Source organism: Mytilus californianus, unplaced genomic scaffold (assembly GCF_021869535.1).
Source record: "Mytilus californianus isolate M0D057914Y unplaced genomic scaffold, xbMytCali1.0.p SCAF_12, whole genome shotgun sequence".
In the NCBI taxonomy this organism is placed as follows: Eukaryota; Metazoa; Mollusca; class Bivalvia; order Mytilida; family Mytilidae; genus Mytilus; species Mytilus californianus.
The window spans coordinates 10,504,858-10,530,452 of record NW_026262604.1 but is presented as its reverse complement, the minus strand read 5'-3'; the positions used below and the strand labels follow the sequence as shown (position 1 = coordinate 10,530,452).

The 25,595-nt window shown below is 31.9% G+C and overlaps 1 protein-coding gene across 1 annotated transcript in view; it reads right to left on the bottom strand.

The window, feature by feature from the left end:
* Positions 1 to 25,292, bottom strand: part of LOC127721349 (lithostathine-2-like) — a 178,872-nt gene extending 153,580 nt beyond the window's left edge. The window contains exon 1 of the mRNA XM_052228098.1: positions 25,216 to 25,292. The gene's annotated coding sequence lies outside the window, so the exon portion shown is untranslated. The remainder of the gene's footprint in view (positions 1 to 25,215) is intronic.
* Positions 25,293 to 25,595: the final 303 nt, after the last annotated feature.

The window sequence follows — 25,595 nt, the reverse complement described above, 5'->3', positions numbered from 1 at the left end:
ATTTAGGGCAATCAGTCAAAGAATTACTAAGAAATAATTCTTTGAAATCTTTTTTTTCATTCAGGAAATTGGCCGAAAATCGTTGTCCGTTTTTCGGTCCTTTGCGGTAAGTGCCGAAATTTTTTCTAAGTTTAAAAAATAATCATATTTGTTATAAAAATATAATTTACCGGCATATTTCTTCCATTTCAGCAATCCTTTGAAGTTTCTACACCTCAAAATCATAAAACGGCGAAATTGTGTCCCCGGCGAATATGTGCGCCCCACTCTACATGGTTAGTTTGAAGTATGAAAATAAAAGAGGTGATTTACACTGAATTTTGGTACCAATAGTTTACCACAATCATAATTACAGACGATTTACTTTCCTTTTGACTGTGGTTGATTCTTTAATTAACCGTCTTGCTGCCGAGTTTATTTCTTGCTTTGTCGCGCCAAATATTTGTGACGTTGCAAAATTTGTGCCTCTCTGTAGAACAGCGCTTTCCTGCCGTCCATAATTTTTCCCGCGTCAATTTAGCCGTAATGAGAAAAAAAGCGATGTAAAGGTAATTTTATAAAACCTGTTGCTCTAAGACTGTTATAAACGATGTTTTTAATACAACACTATTTAAAAATACAACTTTTAACCTTGAAATATAGTTTTTTTTTATATATATATTTCTTATCTTTAAAAAAAATGAAGATAATATACTCATTGCTAATCATTTTACAAGCGCTCTAGTTTTACCTTTGTCGAGTGAAATGCATAACTGATTCTTAACCACCTCTAAAATACTAGAATATATTTATCCTTGTTATCTGATTAGCTTAGTAAACCTTGTTATAATTGATAAATACCGTAAAGAATCTCTTTAATAATTATATAAACAAAACAACGGCAGCCAATAAAAATGAAAATATAAACAATGCATGTACAAATAAAAATAAATAAAAACTCCGAGCAGCCGATTCTATGAACTACTTCGTGTTGTAAAGTATTATATGTGTCAGATTAAATTTTTCATTCCAAGCATTGTTTCGGTAGGCGAGGAAAGAATTTTTAAACGTTATTTTCCATATTCCTTTTGTTTATTTCTTAATCATGTTTATTATTATTTTGTTGACCACTTATTGCCCTAAATTTTAGAGAAATGTTTGAAATAAAAATTTGAAAAACAGCAAAACGAGGGAAAAAATTCTAAAATTAATTTCTGTTGTCTACATGTTAGCTGAATCAATTATTATTGATGACTTGAAAATATTAAATATTTTTATTTTCAATTTCTATGATGAAATACACATTGTATTTGGCATACATGAAATATCTTTTAAAATTCGTTGATTGATAAATTGTTATTTGCTCAACGTTCAGTGGCAGGTATTTCATGCAATCTTAAGGACGACTGAGATCTAATGAACAATAAATATGTTGCTCAGTAGGTCATACAAAGTAAAAGATCTGAGATGAGTGGCTGATAAATTGAGATTGCCACTGGGAAAGGATGATATGTTGGATAGGAAGAGAAATCATTGGGTCGCCTACTAATTAACCATCCCAATTTCGAATGAAAAAAATATTTTCATATTATTGCTTCCATGATGAAACAGGTATAAAATGTATTGAAATATCATATCGCAATACAAGTATATCGTGTTACATTTGTGTACCTTTACAAAAAAACTTCAAAAGTCAATCGCGGCATTTGAGCCCAACAAATATTTTCCAGTTCTCTTAAATAAAGCGTGAATATTAATATTTCGCGTAATCAAGTATAACAGTTTCCTTTTCTGTGATTATTCATAAGGAATGCGATTATTAATTAAGATATTATGACTAAAAGAAACATGAAAAAAACTTATAACAAATTTCTCGAAAGTATGCGACATTTTGCATGAAAATGACGAACTACATAATTAGTAAACACGTTAAATAAGTTGGTATTATAGTATTAACAAGCTTATGATCTTGTATCATTTGTTGACATCCGTTTTAAGTATAAAAATAATGCATTTAATTCAGTTTGCTTCATTCCCGCCAAAATAGTCCTTTTGGCGCCGTCTTTTGACGTTGTCAGTGCCCCTCAGTATTGTGACGTTACCATGGACCTTTGACGTTCTACACAATCAACAAGATTTGTGTGTAGAAGCCATAAATGTCCCTTTGGCAGCAAGAGGGTTAACAAGTATTTATGAACAGTAGAATAATTACTATAAAAGATCTTGAATAAAGTTCATCCAGATTTGTGTTTTGAGTCATTGGATACGCACGTCTTTCTTGTGGTGGGATTGAAAGGATATTTATTTGTGTCTTTAACCCTCTTAGTGCGGAGCGTAATTTCAAAACACTGTCCAGAAACGGGAAAATTTCAGTAAAGAATAACATAAACAGTATATTGTTATTCAATCTTGTATAACAGCTTGTTACCTTGCATAATTGAAGAATAACTAAGATATAAAGCCAAGATGTTTATTTTTTCAAAACATAACGTTATTTCTCTAATTCTTCGTCAATTTATCCCTTTCTGCACCCATTGTATAAAAAAATTTAATCAACGTGTGGTTCGTTTGATCTCAGTTCTTCATTGGTTAAAATCCGATTATGACGTCGAAATTTCTTGTTTTCCTCTGAATTTCCTATTGTGACGGCATGAAAAAAGGCGACCATGCCTGATGACGTCACATAGAAAGAACACATCTTTTTGCAGATCAGTCGCAAAGAAGGAATAAGTTTGCCTGCGTATTGTTTGAAAATCATTAGAGAAACAGATTCTACCACCAAATCTCGTGTAATACGATATTTATCCACTCTCGACAGTTAAATTTTAAATATTTAAAACGCTCGGCAAGCCTCGCGTTTTAAATTTGAAAATTTAACTGTCTCGAGTGGATAAATATCGTATCACACTCGATGCAGTGGTAGAATCTATATTTATATGACATTACATAACGTCATAATGGTGTTCACGTCACGTCCTAAGGAAGTTTCGCGCTTTTCAATTAGCTAACGTCAAGCACTTTGCAGTGGTTGGAAGAAAACGTTTAGTTTTTGCAACACAGCACTATATTTTACGAAATTTCAAGTCAGTTTTACATATGTTCAGTTTTAAATCAAATCAAATATTTTATTGGATAAAGCACATATAAAAAATATGACATTGCGTAATCCAAGTGTACAACATACATGACATATTCAACATGACAAATAACGTAAATAAAACATAAGGTATAGCAAGAGAAAATTAATGATATGCTGTTTATATATAACTACAAGTCTATTTTTTGTATAGTACTTCCATCACTTATGGTAGACTAACTGACACTAAGCATTGTTATGAACTTCAAAGGCTTGTCTCATATATTTACAAATTTGTTTGGCATTAGCCAACTTATTTGGATTAATTAAATGTAATTATTACTGATTTGATAACATCATCTTTAACCAAATAATTGAAAACACTTAAATTCTCTCGAAGGTTTTTATATAGGGGACATTATAAAAGGAAGTGCACACCATATTCAGCTTTATCTCTGAAAAAAATTGCAGAATCTTTCAGTTGCTAAAGCTTTTGGTAAACTGTATCACCCCGTTTCAATAGCAAGTGAATGTGCACTTATTCTTATTTTTGTGAGAAGTGATCTCTTATATTTTGGTATATCAAAGCGTAGGTAAGCTTTTAATTCAAATGATGAGCAAGTTTTACTATAAAATCTTAGTTTACCAGTGCTGTGTTATTAGATTTAATAAGCTCAAATTGATATAATATTTTGCATTTATAAAAGTTTTTTAGTGAATCTCCAAACGCAGTATATAATTATAACCTAGGCTATACAATAAATATTTCTTTTGTTTTAATTGTTTTAATTGTGTTTTCTATGTACAAGACCTGTACATGTATTTTCATAGCACGCTAATATTAAAATCTGAACTGACAAAATAATTACATGATTGTTTAAGGGCCAGCTGCGTTGAAGACCCATCGGTGGCCTTGTGCTGTTTTCTGCCTTTTGGTCGGGTTGTTGTCTCTTTGACACATTCCCCGTTTCCATTGTCTATTCAGATTTAAAGGATGTATTTTTCCCTAAAAAAATATCGTCACACCTAAAAAGGCCAACATTTTATTGGCTTAACTATGATGCAATTAAGCCTTAACTTCTTAACAAAGACCCATTTAAGATTAATGGTGTTTACACATACACACACGCATGCACAATTTATATCCCTTACTTTAATAAAAATGTTTAAAGATGCAAAAAAAATGCTGTGGAATGTATTGCTATATATACTGCATATTTATATATACTGTAAAGAGGAGTTTGATTATCCCTCAACAATACTGGTTGTTTTTTCGGCTTTAAAAATTTGCTCAATATTCATATGACACTAGTGATACACAGACTGCTAACCACAATTGGCAAAAACAATAGATTTATCCATACGAAAAAAGAATCACTATTGAAATTAAAATCTGAACTGAAAAAAATGTCGGATTTAAAGAATGTATTTAAATAAACTTTCTCTCTATAGCATGCACTATAATCAGTTTACTGCCTATCGTCTATTACCAAATTTGTTTGCGACATTGTAATAGCGATGTTGGTTTATTGGTTGCAATAATGAAAACTTTTTTCTGTGCCTTTTTTAAGAAAATCTAAATAGCATGTATGGTCAGGAGTGAAACCATGTATATAAACTGTAAAATGACTTTAAAAAGGTTTGTTGTTAAATCCTACAGCCTTTCAAGGCAACTGTTTAGCATTTTTATGTCAACATTGTCTCGACAGGTCAATACTTGATACGTTTGTCTGAAAAAATGATAGGTACATATATACAAGTGATCTTTTTCCAAATAATAACTTGTAGAGAAAAAAAATGTCTCTCTGGACGTTAAAATGAAAGTTGGTCATATACGTAGCCCATACTTAAGTGTTCAAAAGTAGAATAGTGGAATTCATGCTTTTTGGTCTTCAAATGCGTTAAAAAATTGAAACAGTAATGAACAATATATATATCGACGAGTGAAAAGTCATATGGAAAATTTATCTGTCTTCGGAGATATCCTCCCCCCAGTGAAACACTGTAATTGTCGTTTTCCCTTCTCTTTGTAGACGATGGTTGCACAACGGTAGTGTCACCGCATGAAATATTTCTTGTGTTTATTATTGTTATTCATGTTTTTCTATGCTATACATGTATTCATATCATATTCCATATGTCATATTCATTATCATATCACATTGACGCTTGACGAATGACAATCCAAATCAAGCACACCTTTTTACCTAGCTGCATGATTTCTAGTTACCTCCAAAAATTCCCTTCTTACCTGTAATATCTTTTCATACCTGTATTTTTCTATTCAGGCATTGGAACCTGTGGATGGGTTGCGCCATTAGCTATATATTTACATGTTTGTTTTTTTATTCTGTTTCTTAGTCTTTAGGTTCGGTTCTAATATTTTCGTTAATAACTGCTTCATTTCTTTGAATACTGTAAAGATTGTTCTCAATCTTTCTTACAATACCTTTAGTCTGTAGATATTTATTCTATTCAATAGCTTTTCGAAATACATTAGCCAGGTTTTCTAAATAAAATAACAACTAAACTACTATTTCAAGAAATAGAAATTATTATTATTACTATAAATAACTACAAAGAATGAAAGTACAATATGTTTAACGGTTTTCTGTGATTTTCGTGCGTGAAGTATTTACCTATTAAGTTTCTGTAAAGATGAGTTCAAATTCGTTTTGCTATTCGGAAAATCCCCTTTTTATAATCCTTAGCACGCCTTATCCTTGCGCGTAAGAAAATAGGTCGCTACTGGTCAAGGTTAATCATATAAATCACTGTCAATACATACGTAAATATTGGATTATAAAGAAAGCAATCACGATTTCATACGTCTCGACACCGATTTATCAATATAAAGCATATAAACACAAGTAACTAAAGAAATGTAGGATTAATAACAAGTTAGAAAACAAAGATGTTATTCGAATGCCACATGTTGGCGGAATTTCGTAACGCTAAATCGGCAACTGCCAATTTTGCCGGGAACGACGTTACGTTAACACAAAGGTAAAACCGCGTTATTGAATGTTCACAACACTGCCCTCCGTCAAAATAGAATTTCGTCTCGAAATTTAAATAATTGCGAAATATTAAATCATTAGATACAATTAAACAAAATCTAAACAAGCACCTGCTATCTCAATAGAATATTAAAATTAAGAAAATTTGTTTTTGTCAATGTTGACTAGATCACGAATATATCACAATTCTTGACACGTATAATAATAAAAGTGTACCAATGATATATAAAACAATATACATATAAATAATGTCAACAATTTTGTAGTTTTGTGTCTTTCAATATAATAAATAAACTGTTTATAAAATTTTCAATGTTTTCTTTGTCCAACAACTTCACTGTATTATTGGTTCGTCTCTTTTTGTCTTTCTTTCTGTATCCTCTTCTGTTTTTTTTTTCTTTATGTGTCCTCTTCTGTTCTTTTCTCTTTCTGTGTCCTCTTCTGCTCTTTTCTTCCTTTTTCTCCAATCTTTTTGTGTGTCTTGAGTTACCTGTTTTTCATTCTCATGTTCTTTCTTAGTTTGGTCTAAATCTGTTTTACGGAAACTTTCTTTCAGTTGACTTATTTTTTCCACCTGACAGAAAAAGTTTCCATCCTCTTTTTTAACTGAAACATTTACAATTTCTTCCGTAACTGGAATATTTAGATTTTCTTCTGTTACTGGAACATTCACAATTTCTTCTGTAACATTTACATTTTCTTCTGTAACATTTACAGTTTCTTCTGTAAAATTTATATTTTCCTCTGTAACATTTTCATTTTCTTCTGTAACATTAACGTTTTCTTCTGTAACATTAACAATTTCTTCTGTAACATTAACATTTTCTCCTTTAACATTTACATTTTCTTCTTTAACATTTACATTTTCTTTTGTAATATTAACGTTTTCTTCTGTAACATTTACATTTTCTTCTGTAACATTAACATTTTCTTCTGTAACATTAACGTTTTCTTCTGTAACATTTACATTTTCTCCTTTAATATTTACATTTTCTTCTGTAACATTTACATTTTCTTCTTGCAAGAGCTCAGGCAACATCTGGACATCGACCTTGTCCGTCTGTGTACCCTTATAACTTGTACTGGTAATATTTCCTATATGTACATGTACATGCATGTCCTGCGTACTTGCTACCATGGGTTTTCTGTCATCGGCCATTACCGGCTCTACCATTGAATCTCTGATTGACAGGAACTCACTTCTTTCCGCTTCTTTGTCAACGATAAGCCCAGAATTGGTGTCCTTTACTCCGACTCTGGCTTCTCTATCAGTTTGTCTCTTAGTCTCACATTCAATCCGCTGACCATTAAACTGTAAGCCTTGCATAGGATTGATTGTGATATTCATTTCATCAATTAGGTCACAACCTAATAACATGTTATCTCCAATGGGTGCTACATAAACTGGCCATTTGAAGGTTTCACTTCCCAGATTAACTTCCACCTCTGTAATCCCTCTTGTTGTCAAGTTCTTACCGGCCTCAGCAACTACCAAATTTCTTGCTGCTCTCCTTAGTTTTGGCCGTTTACTCCCAGGAATCTGATTATACAACTTCTCACTTAGAACCGTCACCTCTGCTCCAGTGTCAATAACTGCATTCGTCACAATCTTGTTAATGACCACTGGAACTGTAATGCTAGCTGCTGTCACCCGAGCAATGATAATATTTCCTTCTAACCCGTTGATCGGTTCTGCACTACCCATTACCTCCTTTGGTGTGTTCTCTGGTGTGTTTTGTTGTATCTCCTTAGACTCCTCAAACAACTTCTCTAGGCTTAAATCTAGGTCCCGTATATCTAGGCTATCTTCTTCAAATGATCTCTTTATATATGCTGTATTCACTGATTTTTTCGGTTCAACCAAATGCTCTTTCATTTGGCAATGTTTCTCTTCATATTTCAAATTATTCTCTTTAACTTTTTCTTTACCATGTTTAGGGGCTGACACTTGGCCGATAGTCTCAACCCTTAGCAGTTTAAAGACTCTTCATTTTGGTTTTGACTCCTTTCATTATTCCTTATAAAACCACCTCTATTTTCTTTATGATTATGATAGGGGCTTCTCTTTTCTTTTGGACAATCTCGTATGTAATGGCCTTCCTCATTACAGTTAAAGCATCTGGAGTTCTTCATCTTGGTCGTATGGTCTCTATACACTTGCTTATTTTGCCATGGACTACTGTCATAATCCTGTTGTGTATAATACTTTGCCATTTCTCTTTTAATGGTTGTCTCTAGTGACTCCGAAATTCCTCTTTCAAACTGAGTCAATCTTTCCTCTGTTACAAATCTTTTTCCTCCTACTTTTCTGACCTCTATATCTTCGGACCCACAATTATTTCTATAACTGTCCTCTGTTGTACCAAGCTGACGGATGTTTCTGTCTCTTGAACCTCTCTTGTAAGTCTTATATAGCGTTACTTGGTGTATTGCCTCTGTTATGCTAGTAATCCTTTTTGTCAGTAGCTCAATAGCAATACTCTGGTCCGGCAATCCTCTAAGCATATACTCCACACTGAGTGTACTGTGTGTTGCTGTGTCAATTGTGGGGAAAGACTTCCTGACCAACATCTCGACCCTTGAAGCATACTCCTGAATTGTTTCTCTATCATACTTTCTCAGAGTATGAAGCTCTTGTCTGTATGTTTCCGGGTACCCATGATCTCCAAATCTATTTGACATGGCTGCACAAAGTGCTGAAAATGATCTTTTTGTCTCTGGTGTAAGAAATGAGGCATATACCATTGCTTCATCTTTGAGGGCTGTAACCAGTTCCATGGCTTTGGTTGATGGAGTCCAATTGTTCATTTCTGCAATCAGTTCAAATTGCATCACATATGCGTTCCATGGATCCTTTCCGTTATAGAATGGCACTCTTGTTCTGCGTCCATTATCATTAAATCTTGGAACTTCTGATGTATTGATATACTGTGGTCCACTGGGATGCTGCATTTATAACAAGTCTAGCTCTGTGATTGGTTGATACTGTTGGAAATTTCTATTTTGAATTGGATATTGTGAAAAATTACTGTTCGGGGCTTGATTTTGTATATATCGGCTATTCTGTACTGTATTTTGCGAATAGTTACCTCTTTGCATTGTATTATAAGGATAGGTGTTGCTCACAAATTGACTCTGAGTATACAAGTCCTTGTTAAGAACTGGATTCTGTGAAATGCTGCTGCTAACAATATCCTGGTTTACATGGCTATGGGTACCAGCATATACATTCGGCTCTATATACTCTGTTGACTGGGTAATTGTGTTGACCAGATTTTGATTAGGGTTTGTTTGACTTGAACTTGGTATCTGAAAGCTGTTTTGTTTGGCTGTTCTCTTTAATTCAAAATTTTCATTCTTTAAGGCATCTAATTGTCTTCTTAATTGTGTGAGCTCATCACTATCAGAATTGGTAGATCTTGAAATTAAAGCGCTATCACTTCGACTTTGAGTTGGAACAAGGAACGGATTAGTGTTATTCTCAATTTCTTTACTTATAACAGGTAAGTTGATAGTATGATCCATGGTACAAGGATTTTCATCAGTCAAATGAGTTATCTCCCTTTCTCCTTCATTAATTGAAGTAGGCAATATATTTGGATACTTATTTATTGTCTCCCCATTACTGAATTCAGGGATATTAAACCTTGCATTAAAATAATCATGAGAGTTTCTAGATTCCCCTGAAAAATGGGCCTCCATATTCCCAGATGATATGGCATGGTTGGGAATGGCTAAACTACTTGGTGGGTTTATTCCAGATCCCCTTCCTCTTCCCCTTCCTAAAGACATTGATCCCGTAGACATACTAGGTTGTCTATTTCTCAAATTATACATCCTACTTTTGACTGTTAAATGGAATCAAGAGTTTCAATTTATCAATCAACTTGGATTAAATTTTATCCTTGTTGAAATTGATAAAGAATTTCCTATGCCTTACTTTTAAAACACAATTTGGATTATAAATCTATCCTTACTTTGTGAAATAGACTATATACATTACAAACTTGAAATAGACTATAGACGTTCAACTTTGACCTTAATGAAATATAACTACAACTTAGATTTATATTTATCCTTGTTGTAAAACTTATTTTGTGAAATGTACTATTTAATTTACAACTTCGAAATAGACTATAATTTTTTTTTTTTTAAACTTCGACTCTATCGAAAAATTATTATAGCTACAACTTGGATTTATATTTATCCTTGTTGTAAAAAAAGCTTATGAAATGGACTATTTAATTTACAACTTTGAAATAGACTATAAATTTTACAACTGGACCCTATTGAAAAAATTATGGTTTTAATATTATTATTCAACTTGGATTCAGATTTATTCCTGTTAAAAATAGACTCCTAACTTTAAAACTCAACTTGGATTAAAGTTTATCCTTATTGAATATGGTATTCAATATTAATCTAGCTCAACTTGGATTTTATTTTATCCTTGTTGAAATTTGACTTAAATTTTTTTATCTTTTAACATTCAACTTAGATTAGAATTTATCTTTGTTGATGTATACCCCTTAACTATTTTATTTCAACTTATAGATTCATATTTATCCTTGTTGATATATACTCAAATTTAATAATTATAACCTTTTCAACTTGGGTTAGAATTTATCCTTGTTGACATAGATTTTGATTAACTATATTATTTCTTTTCAACTTGGATTTATATTTATCCTTGTTGAATTTAAAACTACTGAAAGATATACTATAAGCTTGATTAATCTCACCAACTGTACTTTTCTCTTCTTTCACCTTTTGTTGAAGTGTCCTTTTTTATTATGTTCAGTTTTTTTTTTTAAGTGTAAACAAATATGGACAGTAACAATTTAAAATATTTTTACTTATCAATTGCGTGCCTAATAAAATATTCACGTAGATTCTTAAAATTTTCTTTAAAAAGAAAACTAAATTCGCTGCCACCAGTGTAAAGATTGTTCTCAATCTTTCTTACAATACCTTTAGTCTGTAGATATTTATTCTATTCAATAGCTTTTCGAAATACATTAGCCAGGTTTTCTAAATAAAATAACAACTAAACTACTATTTCAAGAAATAGAAATTATTATTATTACTATAAATAACTACAAAGAATGAAAGTACAATATGTTTAACGGTTTTCTGTGATTTTCGTGCGTGAAGTATTTACCTATTAAGTTTCTGTAAAGATGAGTTCAAATTCGTTTTGCTATTCGGAAAATCCCCTTTTTATAATCCTTAGCACGCCTTATCCTTGCGCGTAAGAAAATAGGTCGCTACTGGTCAAGGTTAATCATATAAATCACTGTCAATACAGTCGGAAAGCAAGCCCTTAGAAACGACCGTTGTTGCTACTTTCTTAAGACAACAATGGGACTGATATTAAAACCCGCCATTCTGAAATTGCGTTAATTTCGCGGAAAAAATAATTTGGCGCCAATTTTGAATTATTTCTTTTTTCTGTTTCATACTTGCCATTAGGGTCAGAAATAGATTTCTTTCGATTTTTCAAGCATGGTTTCCTATTATCAAAGAAAATAATACTTCAACATGTTATAAATTGTCCGTCTTTTAAAAATAACGTAATATTTGCCTTTGATCGTCGTTTAAGAATTACAGTGCGAAATTGTCTGTTATTTTTTTCTTCTTTTTTTTTCCAGATAAACAAAGAATATACAAACTATATAAAAATTAATAATAAGTATCTCAAAGTAAAACAAAAATCAAGTCTAACGTTCTATCACCCCTTAGGTAACCCCGTTCGAACTAAATTCCGAACGAAAGACATTTTTTGACATTGTAGTTTTTTTATCTTACACATCGATGTCAACTTGCATCTTTACGCAATGTACACACATTTAGTGAGTGTGTTTGTTTGAAAAAGCAATGGCGAGTTCAGCTGTGATTATATTTGACTGGATTAATTATTCTCTTTAAGTCAGTGAATTGTTTGACTTAACTAAAACAAGGTAAGGAAATCATATACTGTCTTTACACAACCTTAACCAAAACTAATTCATCGTTTATAATATTATAAAAAAAATGTGATGAAGTAATCCTGCAAAACTGCCAAAGGTAAATGAAAAAGTCTTGTCCTAAATATGAACTTAAAACAATCTCTTTCAGACTAGCATTTTAATCACTCTTATTCAAAGCATGTTCATACTGACATGAAGTGTGACTTACTTATGACTTGTGATCTAAAACATAATATTGTTGACTTAGCACTCAGAATCTGCTCTGAAATACTTTGTATATAAATATAAAAATGCATAATTGTTAAAACAAATTAAATAGAAGAAGAAAAATATTAGACCCAGTCTTTTTTGTTCTTATCTATTTTCAAGTTCATGATTAGAACCATTTATTTATTGGTTTAGTGTTTTTTTTATATAATTTGAGTCCATTCATTAGAATCTGCATGGAATCAGTGAGACAAAATTTATTTGTTATATTTAGTTTGTTCATACAAGAATTGCAAACTAATTTCCTTTTATTTCAAATAATGAAGAATTTACATTCAGAATACTTTCATTATGGTCTCGTTTAAGTTTAAATGAAAAAGGTAGGATCAGGTATCAGTAATGAAAAGGAGTTCCTGTATTTGATCATTTTAATCCTGTCTTGATCAATTATTCATGAATATTTTGGCTACCCCTTGTATGATTAAAGTAGAAATTTATTTCTGTGTTGAAATAATTTGGTTACAGCAGTATAAATACTTACCAAAATATAAATATTAAATTAACTCTTGGAATAATAATATTATGGCACATACTGACATAGGGCCTATTTGAGTATTTCACTGAGACTGAGTTCTGAATTTTAGTGATAAAATGTGTTTCGCTAATTTTTTTGCACATGTCTTTAGTATCAAAATATATTCAATAAAATTATTTTAATAATATTCTCATGTAAATAACAGCATAAGGTGCTTAATATAATAGTAATTTGATCATGAGAGTGTGAAACAAAGGGACGTAACTCGTAAATTACTATCGGCCCCGCTTCGTCAGAAATATCGACACATCGAAGTGGCACATTTGCGTATTACAGCGTATTAAGTGGCACAAATTTGACATATCATAGTCAAAGTTATGTTACATAACATAATTTAAATGCAGCATAGCTTCCCGAGAAGTTAAGAAAGAAAATTACGATTTTAATTTCCAGTGACCAATTTTTTTGGTCAACACCTAGACTTTGAAGACACATTTTGAGAGAAAAAATTAGTTTAATCCATAATTGAGTGGATCAATATATTTCTTATATACTCAAGAATGTTCACTTAAAAGCAAATTAGTTTTAATTCATGCAAAAAACTACGAATTCCAAAAAACGGGCTTCACTTTTTTTGGTAAAAAAATGCCCATATATGGTAATCACATGACTTCCATTGTTGCTTTAAGAAATGGGGTCAAACCGGGGTTAGCTTTCCGACTGATACATACGTAAATATTGGATTATAAAGAAAGCAATCACGATTTCATACGTCTCGACACCGATTTATCAATATAAAGCATATAAACACAAGTAACTAAAGAAATGTAGGATTAATAACAAGTTAGAAAACAAAGATGTTATTCGAATGCCACATGTTGGCGGAATTTCGTAACGCTAAATCGGCAACTGCCAATTTTGCCGGGAACGACGTTACGTTAACACAAAGGTAAAACCGCGTTATTGAATGTTCACAACAAATACTATAGTTCAGTGGTATATTTATACTATTTGTAACTATCATTGTATATATATTTACAGAATAAATAATTAGAGGGCCCTTACGAATTTATGCAGCTATATGGGGAAAATATAACCACGAAAACTAATTCCAAAATAACACCGTATGTGTTCATTCATATGTGTACATCAATGTAATATTGACACATCTTTAGAAAAGATCTTTTATTACAACTTTCGATTTTATTCTTTTTTTCCCCAACTTTACGTTTTACACTAAATATATATAACACGTTAAGTTTAAGGAAAATATAGAACTTTGTTTGAAGCATCGTATTCAGTATCAGCATGATATGAGGAAAAACATTATACTAGTCTCAAATTTAAACATCGTAAGCCTTTACGGTAAGGTGTTATTTCATTGGATAAATGGGAAGGAAGATTTGCCGTTTAAAAATGTGAACTCTTCTAGTGGTATAAATACAGTTCCAATGTGGTGTACCGTCGATTCATGACAAGCCAGACGTTATAAAATTATATAGATAATAAGAATAATTGTTCTAAAAAGTTGAATAATTGTCAGGATACAAAAAACTACAACACCAAATAGATTAAATTAGTTTTCAGCGGCAAATATTTCAAAGCTAACAACACTCGCCAAAATTTTTTTTCGGAAAAATAAAAATAGCACACTCTTTTGTGCCTGTCCCAAGTCAGGGGCCTGTAATTCAATGGTTGTCGTTGGTTTATGCCTGTCATATTTGTTTTTCATAAATTATATTGTTATAAATTATGCCGTTAGTTTTCATGTTAGAATTGTTTCACATTTTTCATGTCGGGGCCTTCTTTAGCTGACTATACTATATGGGCTTTTCTCATTGTTATGTCTGTTTTTCTGCGACTAACGGTTTTGGAATAACTGCATAGTATCTGTCCATTTTTGCACATAAACTAAAGCTAATAATAACTTATAATTTAATTTTCGATGTAACGCGTCTTCTGATTGGCTGAAGTAGTTTTGTTTATCAGCTCATAGACATAATTTTGTCATGTGACCGTGACGTCATCAATGTTTTTTCATGGTTTACTCAGGTTTAAAATGGAATTTAAAATTAAATTATAAGAAATGACTGTAATATTTTTTCTGCCTATTCGAAATAACATAAAAAATGTGGTGCACACTTTAAAAGTTATTCAGTGTGAACCACATTTTTGATGTTATTTCTTCATAGACAGAAAAAATATTACAGTCATTCCTTAAATAAAACATAAAAAATATTCAGCTTTCAGAATGCTTTTTATGCCAACTTAATAATTCATGTCAGTAATTTTAGACTTATTTATTTATATACTAACGTAGACTTTTTCGTTGTTTAAATTATTTGTTTTCAAACAAGTAAGAAAACCAAGGCAAGCACCAAATTCAACACTTAGTATGTGTACCTCCCAATCTAAGAGATTTTAGGACATTTGTTTGAAATATATTGTTGGATACAAGAATTAAAACCAATTAGCAAATATATTTGTTTGTGCAGCTCAATGACTATTTTTTATGTTGAATTTTTTCTGTATGATTCTGTGTTATCTTATCAATAAGAAGCATTTAAATGGCTCATTCTAAAATTTGGTAGCGCTATCTTGCCTTCAACTCAATTACGACGTCAAATGACGTCAAATAATATATGACGTAATGATGACGTTTTATGAAAAAGATGGGTAAAAAGAAAAAAAATAACAAAAATAATAACCACATAATGATTCAAATATATGAAATGTATTCAATAAATAAAGGAAGGGGTATTTTTTAGAAATATTAAGAAAGGGAAAAAAATAAGCTATTTTTTTACACAAAGGACATATATGTCCTTCCCGCAGTAAGCCAGGGGAAGACATATACGTCCCTGCCGCAGTAAGAGGGTTAACCCTTTCGCTGCCAAACAAATTGTAAACAAAACCCCTTCAATGCCAAGGCTTTTTTTGATTGTCTTTACGATTACGCAAATAACGTCGACGTCATAGTACAGGTTTGATAGCGCCAAAAGATTTTAACTGAAAATTGGCGGGATTTCAACCTTTAATAGTTTATTTTCATATTACCGACTTTTGACTCTGGAGTTAATAATATTTAGACAGGTTACCTACTCTGTTGTAAGATATTCTGGTCCCCGTTCGAGTAAGAGCAACTAGATAAAGTAAAAACCAGCTTACAATTGGTAAAACTTTTTTTTTGGACGGGGGGGGGGGGGGGGGGGGGGGATAAACTGATTTATGTTTTCTATACATGACAAACTAATTTCATTGATTGTAAGCTTGACCCTACTTCTTTCAATTGCTCTTACTTGAATAGAGACCAGAAATGTCCTACCACAGAGAAGCCCTGAGGTAACCTGTCTAAAAATCATATACTTCAGAGTCAAAAGTCGGTAATATGAAAAAGAACTATTGCAAATTAAGTTATCACTACTTATAAAAGAAAGTTTGTGATTATTCTTTATGAATAATTTCATTACATGAGCTTGGGATACAAAAGTCAAGATTCATATCATATAATCATTTATCAAGAAAGATTTTTTATTCATCAGCGTTACATCGTCTGCTGTGTTTTTTATAACATGTTTTATGAACAACTTTACGACAGAGAACACATATAATTATATATGTTTCGACCTTTTCCTGCCACCAGGGACATATCGTACAGAACATACAGAACAATCTCTTTTTTTTTCGACCCGGCAATTTTCTCAAATGTTGGTTATTTCTTTCATCATTCAAGACCCCAAGAGAGGCACGATTTCTTGTCATATGATCTTCGGAAAATGTCATCAATTAATAATTGTATAAAATGGAGGCGAGATCTAACATTGTGAGAGTTCTCTTAATATAAAACTTCTATCGTACCTTAATATGAAAAATAATGTGTTCTTAATTCTTGACAGGCGTACAATAATTATTCACTGTAATTGTAATTTAAAATTTTATATATATAATTGTTCACAAAGTTCTGAGGATTGTGTGCGCTTTTTTTTTTTTTTCTTTCTTTCTTTTTTTTTTAATAAAGACTAGTATGGAGGGATAATACGTTGAGAGAAGGGACAAAATAATAAATGAGTAAAGACATGAACCGATCGAAGTTAGATTATTTGTTTCTCTTGTATCCAACCCCTTGATTTATTATTTCTGTTTAACTGTTTGGCCTTTCCTATCGTATGCCGTATATATAAATATAGTCTTAAAAATTTGTAAAGTAAAGTTTTTCCATTAAAATTTATTCCATGCATAAACATTCACTGGTGTTTTTTTTTTTTAAAGGAACATGGGCTTAAAACTACCTGTTTGTTTTCAAGACAGACTTCTTCATTGAATGAATTGTTGAAAATCAGCATGAAATAGGCAATGGGTCTGGCATTTCTCGGCAGCATTCTTTTATGTCCTACATTTCTAAAATTGTGTGTGATCCCTAACTTCGGCCGGAGGATAAACTCGAAACCAAGGGTTAGGATAATAAGCCATAATCCGATGAATGCATTAATGGATGACGTCATTAGCTCAATCACGTCATTAATGTGTACTGCACTTTTTTGCGTACTTTTCATCTTTTCACGTTTTTGAGGGTTTTTTTTATTTTTTTACTTGCGTTTTTTCTCACCCATTCTTTGTAAAGGTATTTTGTTCTTATTTGAATAATTTCTATCTTCTATATTTTATGTATTCAGTTACATTTTTACTTATATTCTTTCTACAATGATATATTTTTTAAAGTAAACCCTTGAAAATTTCAGGAAAGTAAGCCTAAAATGCATATTTAAAATATACTGCAAAAGCGCCGAAAAAAGAGAGTAAATTTGAGACTCTATACTTCTAAATATAACAAAATTATTATACTATAATATTTATAAAAGAATCCTTACATGTATAATTTTATTTTCATAAATTTCATAATCAATATTTTTTAATATAAGTAAAAAACGCGCGAAAATTATAAGATGGAGGAATTAAATTTAGCGCAAAAACGGCGACGTCATAGTACATTACGTAGTTCATAACATTATTTGAATTGGCCGATGAATCGGCCCTTTGACACTGACAGGAGTATGACTTTGGGCCGATAATCGGCCCTGTGGCACAGAACTCGTTAAGTGTTATTTCGGGAGAGAGAAAAAAACTAATATAACTAGAATAAATTTCCAGGTATGTAACACTCTAGTATATGTTATTAAACTAATAAGGGTGTAGTCGATTTGAAGTCGTATCTGAAACAAAATATGATTCTATATTTCAAACCATTCTATTAGATCAAATTATTATCAGAAAGATTGCCTTTTGTATGTCTTTAAATTAAGTGGAAAACTACTTTCTGATTTCGTTTAAACATTTTAAGATTAACGCTGTCATTTGCACTACGAATATAACTGTTATATTTGCTACTGGTCATATAACAACAGTGAAGGAATTAGATTGTGTTACGCGTTTCTGTTGAAAATTTAATAAAAAATCCCGCCCAATAGTTAACACAAGCCTTATTCAAATGTTATCCATACCCTTCAAATTCTGTTCAATAGTACCATATTCAAATTATAACAACGAAAAATCAAATAATATCTTACATGGTAAAATTAAAAGCAAATCTGTAAGTGAAATATATTTTCTCTAATTTTCCTTATTGTATAATGTTACTGTGTTCAATATTACGAAAGAATTCAACTGAGTTAACACATTTGATATTTTGTAGATGCACAGAAGAGGACCGGCACTCAATGGAAAATATTCGTTTTTACCCGCTTGGATACTATCCGTGACAGAAATGTAGCCAAGATGTGCATCGGAAAACAAATTGTGGATAATGTTGAGGAATTTTAGTGAAAACGATATCATATATTATACGATGGAATTACGACTCGCAAATACAAGCTATTTATCAATAATGAGATATTTGGTGTTCATTGTATTACTACGAGGTCATCCCAATTAAAAAAAAAATCTTCATTTAATATCAGCCGTTTAGTAAGTTTTCATCTTCATTCAATATCGCGTTACGTCTTTTCGAACTATTTACATGGGTGAACACTTTTTAAGAAAGTGCCAATGGAAATAGCCAAAGGGCAAAACGTCCGGATGAATGAAGATGGACAAGTAATAGTTATACACCGAGGGATAGGTGTGTCTGGATAAGAAACCCCGTTTTTGTCATAAAGTATCTGAACTGAATACGTTTCGAGTTTCATGACAAATATCAATCAACAAAAACGTGACATTAATTTCTTTATTCTGGTCATTTCGGTTTCTTTAGTCTGGTGTGCAGACAAGACATCCAACTGAGACACAATAGGTTCTCTAGATTTGTTTTTTTAACAAGAACAGTTGAAAATCAAGTCACAACATATTAACTAGTTTTAAAACTTTTTTCATTGTTTTTCTTGAAAATCTAAAATGATGAATATACCTTTAGTTCTAATCTCAGATGTTATGATTTGTTTAGTTTGGGGCTTTTTTTGTTATTATTGGTTCCAATCTCTACAAAAACTCTAAAAAGGATATGTCTTTGAAAACAATTTGTTCAAGACACAGCCTAAAATTCTTATTAAAAATGAGGAAATTTCAAAACCCTCCCCACAAAAAAAGCCATTCCCCAAGTCAAAATCAATGCACTTAAATATGTTGTTTAAAATATTCTTTCAGGTTTTGTCACAGAAAGTGTAGAAGAAACAGTAACCAAACCAGTTAGTGAAGACATCACAGCCTACACAATACAAGACATTAAAACAAAATGTAACAACCAAACTGACTTTTTAAGCAACATGCCAAAGTATACTCAGAGTGAAATTCAAAAAGTAATGCGTTCTACGGTTGGTCAGTGCAGCAATGAAAAATGGCATGAAATAAGATCGGGTCGTCTGACATCATCGAATTTCTACGAAATACATACAAAAGTGCAGAGTTATAAGAAAAAAGAGGGTGTTACTTTTGATCCATTAATTTCACAACTCATGGGATACAAAAAGTTAAATCCTAACATAAGGTCTCTTAAGCATGGGCGAGAAATGGAACCAGAAGCCAAATCGTGTTACCTTGTGGGTATGAAGAAAGCAGGCCACACAGATGTTATTATTACAGAATGTGGAATATTTCTTGATAATGACATGACTTATCTTGGGGCTAGCCCTGATTTACTCGTTGATTGTGCTTGTTGTGGCTCAGGTGTTGTTGAAATTAAATGTCCTCTTGTTCCAAAATGTGGCAAATGTACAACATTTTGCAGTTGTTCTATTCCAGACTATTTGTATGTTGATGGAACTAAGTACAGTTTAAAAAAAAAACACAAATATTATGGCCAAATTCAAGGCCAGTTAGCAATAACTGGAAGGAAATATTGTGACTTTTTTATATATACATGTAATGGAACATTTTGTCAGAGAATTGTTTTTGACAAACCTTATTATGAGGAAATTGTTGATAGTTTAAAATTATTTTTTGAAAAATATTTTGTTCCTGAACTATTTTCTGGTGAACTTAAAATGCAAACTGCTTCAAATCTACAGGAGGTGTGTACCAGGAACAACAGCAGTCCTATAGAGGACCAAATGGAGTTTGAAACAACATATTTTTGTCCATCATGTAATCACATTGTGAAAAACTCTGAAAATGTTGAAAATTTTATTGATCATAGTATTTGCTGTGATATTTGTGACTTGTGGTATCATTTCAGATGTGTAAATGTAACAAAAAAGGTAGCATCAAAGTTACAGCAGTGGGTTTGCAAAAAATGCACTCAAAGTAATTAAATATAATTTGTCATACAGAATGCATGATGTACATGTACAAATAATTGAAACTTTAATTTTTAGAAGAATGCAGTTACTATATATGCATTATCAAATAATTTTACCTGAATATGTACCTGTAGAAAAGATTTAATTTTCATATATAAATTATGCTATACTTTATAAAAATAAGGAGATGTGGTATTATTGTTTAGCTCCAATAGATTGCAAATGAGACAACGTTCCACCAGAGTTCAAATGAAGTGAATATATTAGTAGTAATAGGCAACTGTGTGGCCTTCAATGATGAGTCAACCCCATACCCTTTAGTCAGTGGTAAAAGACAATGACATGAAAAATGTGAAACAAATGAAAACTAACAACAAAACCTTAATTGTGATTATTTTTCACAATTTTTGGATCACAATCAAAATTATGTCTCATACTTTGGAAGAGGGGGGTACATGTTGCATATTCCTGCAATTGTTTTAAAAATACTATCCAAATGTTGCATGAGAGTAAGCGGCACTTCATACTTCAGTATTCTAAAGTATTTCATTCTTCGTATAGCTTGCTCAATATGAATTCTGCGATTAGCAATTTCTTTTGTTTGTTGGACTTCATTTGTTGACATTTGTGTAACACCTCTACGACCTGGTGGAATAAACAGTTGTGCTCTTACCAAAGCTAATTCTTCCCTTATGGTGAAGCCACGATCAGCCATTACACAGTCATATGGTTCAAGAATGTCTAAAAAACCAGAATTGTTAGTAATATATTTATCACTGCATCTACCACCAAAACCCTCTGAAACATAATTAATTAAGCCAGAAGGATTTATGCTCACTAAGAATTTAGCTGTGTTATGATGTTTATAATCACTCCATGTCTGAGCTGCAACCTCTAAATTATTGGGTCTCTCTAAAAATACTTCGGTGCAGTCAGTGATGTGACGGACATCAATGTATTTTGTTCCTTTGAAAGAAGGTGGTAAATTTGTTTTAACTGCCTCTTTTGATGGGTTAAACACCAAAGATCCTATTGTACTGGACAAAACTTTTATCCATGTTGTAAATATGTTTGAAGCATGGGTGGTAGAAATTCCAAATCGGTCAGCAAGATCTTCAAACAACAGGCCTAACCTTAATTTCATAAGGGTCAATGCAAATTCAAATTTAAGTGATAATTTTCTGTTTGAATTTGATCTTGTATATTTCTTGTTTTTAAGTGGATTGCATGTCCTTTTTGGACCTTTCCAATGTCTCATTTGCCTCACTTTTTGTTCCAATTCAATGAAAAAGTCATTGAAAGTTTCAACCTTTGGTATGCCTGTATAGAATTTGCATTTTTTGTCACTTTGTAATATAACATTTATGTCAAATGTTGTTTTGCGTTTAGTATTGACAGATCTTATGTAAGCAGATTTATACATATTGACTTCTTTTTGCAGTTTCTGTACCTGGTCCCTTAATAAAATTACTTCACGGTTACAGTCTGTGTCTTGTATATACATGTAGTCATGATCAGAAGTTATGTGTTTGTTCAAATCCTCAACTGAAAGGTCATTCTCAAGTTTTCGCTTTGTTTTCTTAGGAGGGGGACTGTCATGTCTTTCACGTGGAGGGGGCCTAAATTTTGTTACTTGTATTGGTGTGTAACCCAAGTCAAGTGTTGGTAACGGGTTACTAAGAGTTGGTTCACAATCTACAAAATGTTTGGAGCAAATTCGAGATTCAGAATTAGGTTGCCAATTATTGTTTCCATGTTTTCGATTTACAATTGTTGTCCATTTTTTGCGACCAGCAGGATCTTTTCTCTCAGTGGGAAAAGGTATAAGTTGAAATGGAGGTGAACAGTCACATGATCCAGTTCCCTTGTTACATTTATGTATTTCACATTGTTCTTGCATCCATTTTTCTATTTTGTACCAACTGTTAGAGCAGGATATAACTGAACAACTTCTCCTTGAAACTTTATACATTTTCAATAATTTAACCAAACATTGTAAACAGATAACCAACAAAGATTACTATACCCATTATTTCACTAGAAATCTGCAATTGAAATACCAGAATATGAATCAAAATACACTGTGGGTGTGTAGACCAAAGGTGAAAAAATGCAACTCTGCATGTTGTTGGGTTACTGCTTTTTTATTTACATGCTTATGGCGTTGACCATGGTTTGAGTGTGGTTTGATCTTATGATTATATTCATCATGTTCATATTTATATATGATTATTAAAATTATTGTGTCAATTATTAAAATCTTTGTTATAATTTATTTTGCTTTTCATGGGCATTTTTATTGGAATAAAATATCTGATCTTATTACTAACCTTGCTGTTGCCCCACAATTACACCATGTACACTGTTACAATAAAGACTTTGATCATGTAAACTTTAAACTTGGCAAAGAACAACCAATAACCATGCAAAAATATCAGTTCACATGATCAAGGTTTTATATGCTTGTGTACAGTCTCTTGTAGTATTCACAGGAGCCTTGTGAAGTAGACCCTGCTTGATGTTTTGGGGGTTTAATTTTTATTATTACTTAAAATATTCAATATTTTTAATTTAGCAATGTTTAGTATGGAAAGTAAAATAAGGGGTTGTATCAGAGTTGGTAATTTGACTTGAAACAAGACGAGGCATGCACAGTAGCCACAAATAAGCATGGTATAAACATAGTAAAAATTAAACATTTTAAGCCATAATAATTCATAAAAAAACCACAGAAATTTAATAAAAGGGGGTGTACCCCACATGTGCCTGTTGCAGTTACAGCAGAAACTTGTTTTATTTAAAAAAAAAAAGAAATATCAAGTATATTTGTAAGGTGGTAAAAATCAGCATGTTTGTAAGTTTAATTTTGACAGATCTTGACTGTTTGGAACAGTACATTTTACAAGTAAGTAACCTAGCTGGTGGACCCTTTAAACAATTATAGGGATCCCTATATACATGTATGCAATAAAATGGAATAATTCATAAGCAAACCATTCCTGAGTCTAGTGTTATAAACACGGAAATAAGTCACAAAAGTTAAAATATTTCAGTTAGGTAATGCAGAAGACCGTGACCTAAACAGCTAAAAGGACCTTGTCACGGCTTGTGTACGACAAAGTATGGTTTTGCACCTCTGAAAGGATACACACTGGCTAAGTTTTTGTATTTTTACTAACCTAATGGATTATATAACTATTTAAAATGGTATAATTTGCATGATTTAAGACATTTTCAACTCGAGTAGTGATTCTGGCGATCAATGTTTATTATTACGTGCTCAATGATGTAAGCGGTTTTTCCCCTATGACCTTTGACCGGGCCGCTTACGTTCCATGTGTTGATACAAGTATAGACAACTTTGACAGCGTACACGGAGTTTTGTGTCCATTTTTGGTCCGTGTTTTACCATTGACAAGTCAACATCCGGTAATAGGAAAAATGTTTTTTGAAAAAAGAAAGTACAGTTCTGACAGCGTGATATTGCATTAATAAAGAGTTTAAAGCAGATTTTAGTTCACTTGTTTTTAACATTTCGTATGTGGACTGTCAATTTAACAGTTTACGTCAGAACATCAAAATTATATCAAAAGTCTTCTAAAGCCAAGTTTAGTATCGTTTTAATGTAAATTATTCAGGCATTGTGATGATGCCAAAATTTTAACAATGATTGCCTTTGTGACTATTAAAGTCTTACAGGATTGAAATTTGAATCAGAAGAAAATATCGAGCTGACTTAAACATTTGTTGGAAGTTCGGGCTATCAGGTTTGATCTGCTGGGCTAGCAGTTCTATCAACAGGACTAGTAAATCCTGCTATACCAATAAGTCCTGGGCTAGTGAGCTGGAACAAAAATTTTTAACCCCTGCCTGGCTGATGAAATTTACTTTCAGTTTGTAATTTTTATAATGGGATATGGGATCACTCCTAATGTAACTACTTCTAACAATGTTTAATTCAATAAAACATACTGGATACAATTTAAAAAATCTTTCTGAATAAAAAATAGTACTGTCAGACCATTTATATTTTATATTTTAATAAAGTGGGACCAAGAGTCACAATTTAGTTTCTTCAAAGTAAAAAAGCCTTTTAACTCAAGCCTATGTTTCTTAGTTGAACAGTACAGTACTGCCTAGAAAATATCATACAGAAAAAGGATAAGTTTACCAAAAAAATGAATAAAAATTCTGTAAAAAAATAATGCTGAAATTATATAAGTGAAAGTGACATAATTTTGAATTTTAAAATCATTATTATTTTGGCGCCGAAAGGGTAAACGTTCAGTGGCAAATTAATTTACATATTCAGGACGAGAACATGTTCATGTAATATGAATATTAACCCTGTTTTGTACACGCTGAGCTGAAGTTTTAACGTGCTATTTCACGAGAGTACAGTTCGCAGGAAGACATGTCACCTTACGGTGACTTACCCGGATACATTTTTCTGACTCCGAGTCGACCAGCCTTTGTTTTTTTTTATTAGTTGTTATTGGCTTTGAACTAGCTGCCAGTAACTGCGAGTACTCTCAGATCTGTACTTAGCGTCTTTTTGTTGTGGGGATTTTTTGACAATTTGCGGACCATATGTGTTACATGTATATAAAAAAAAATGTAGGTAAAGAATAATGATCTGTTGCGCTGTAAGCATTTGGTTTGTATTCGAATTGAATATAGCGGGCAGTCTTACAAAACTTACCTTAAAGATAACTGGACTCTGGAGTGTGGGATTGTCTTGTGCAAACGCTTTCTTCTTGTATCCAAAGTGACGTCACGCTAAGCGTTGTGCAAAAAGGTCGTTCCCCTGACGTCACAGGGGTGGATTTGAAATGGGGCCTCTGTAGGGTTTTATCTTGTTATTTCTTTGATAAACATACACATAAAGCATATATACTATTTAAATGTACCCTAGGCCTACCCTATGATAGAAATACAATTAAATATTAGTTTTCATTTTTTTGTCTTACCTTTGACCCCAAGCATCGCTCGGATTTTATGGAATACAAAAAAAATATCTGCAGATATTCCAATTTCCAATAAATCAAACTTTATAACTTACCAATATAACTGCAACAGCAC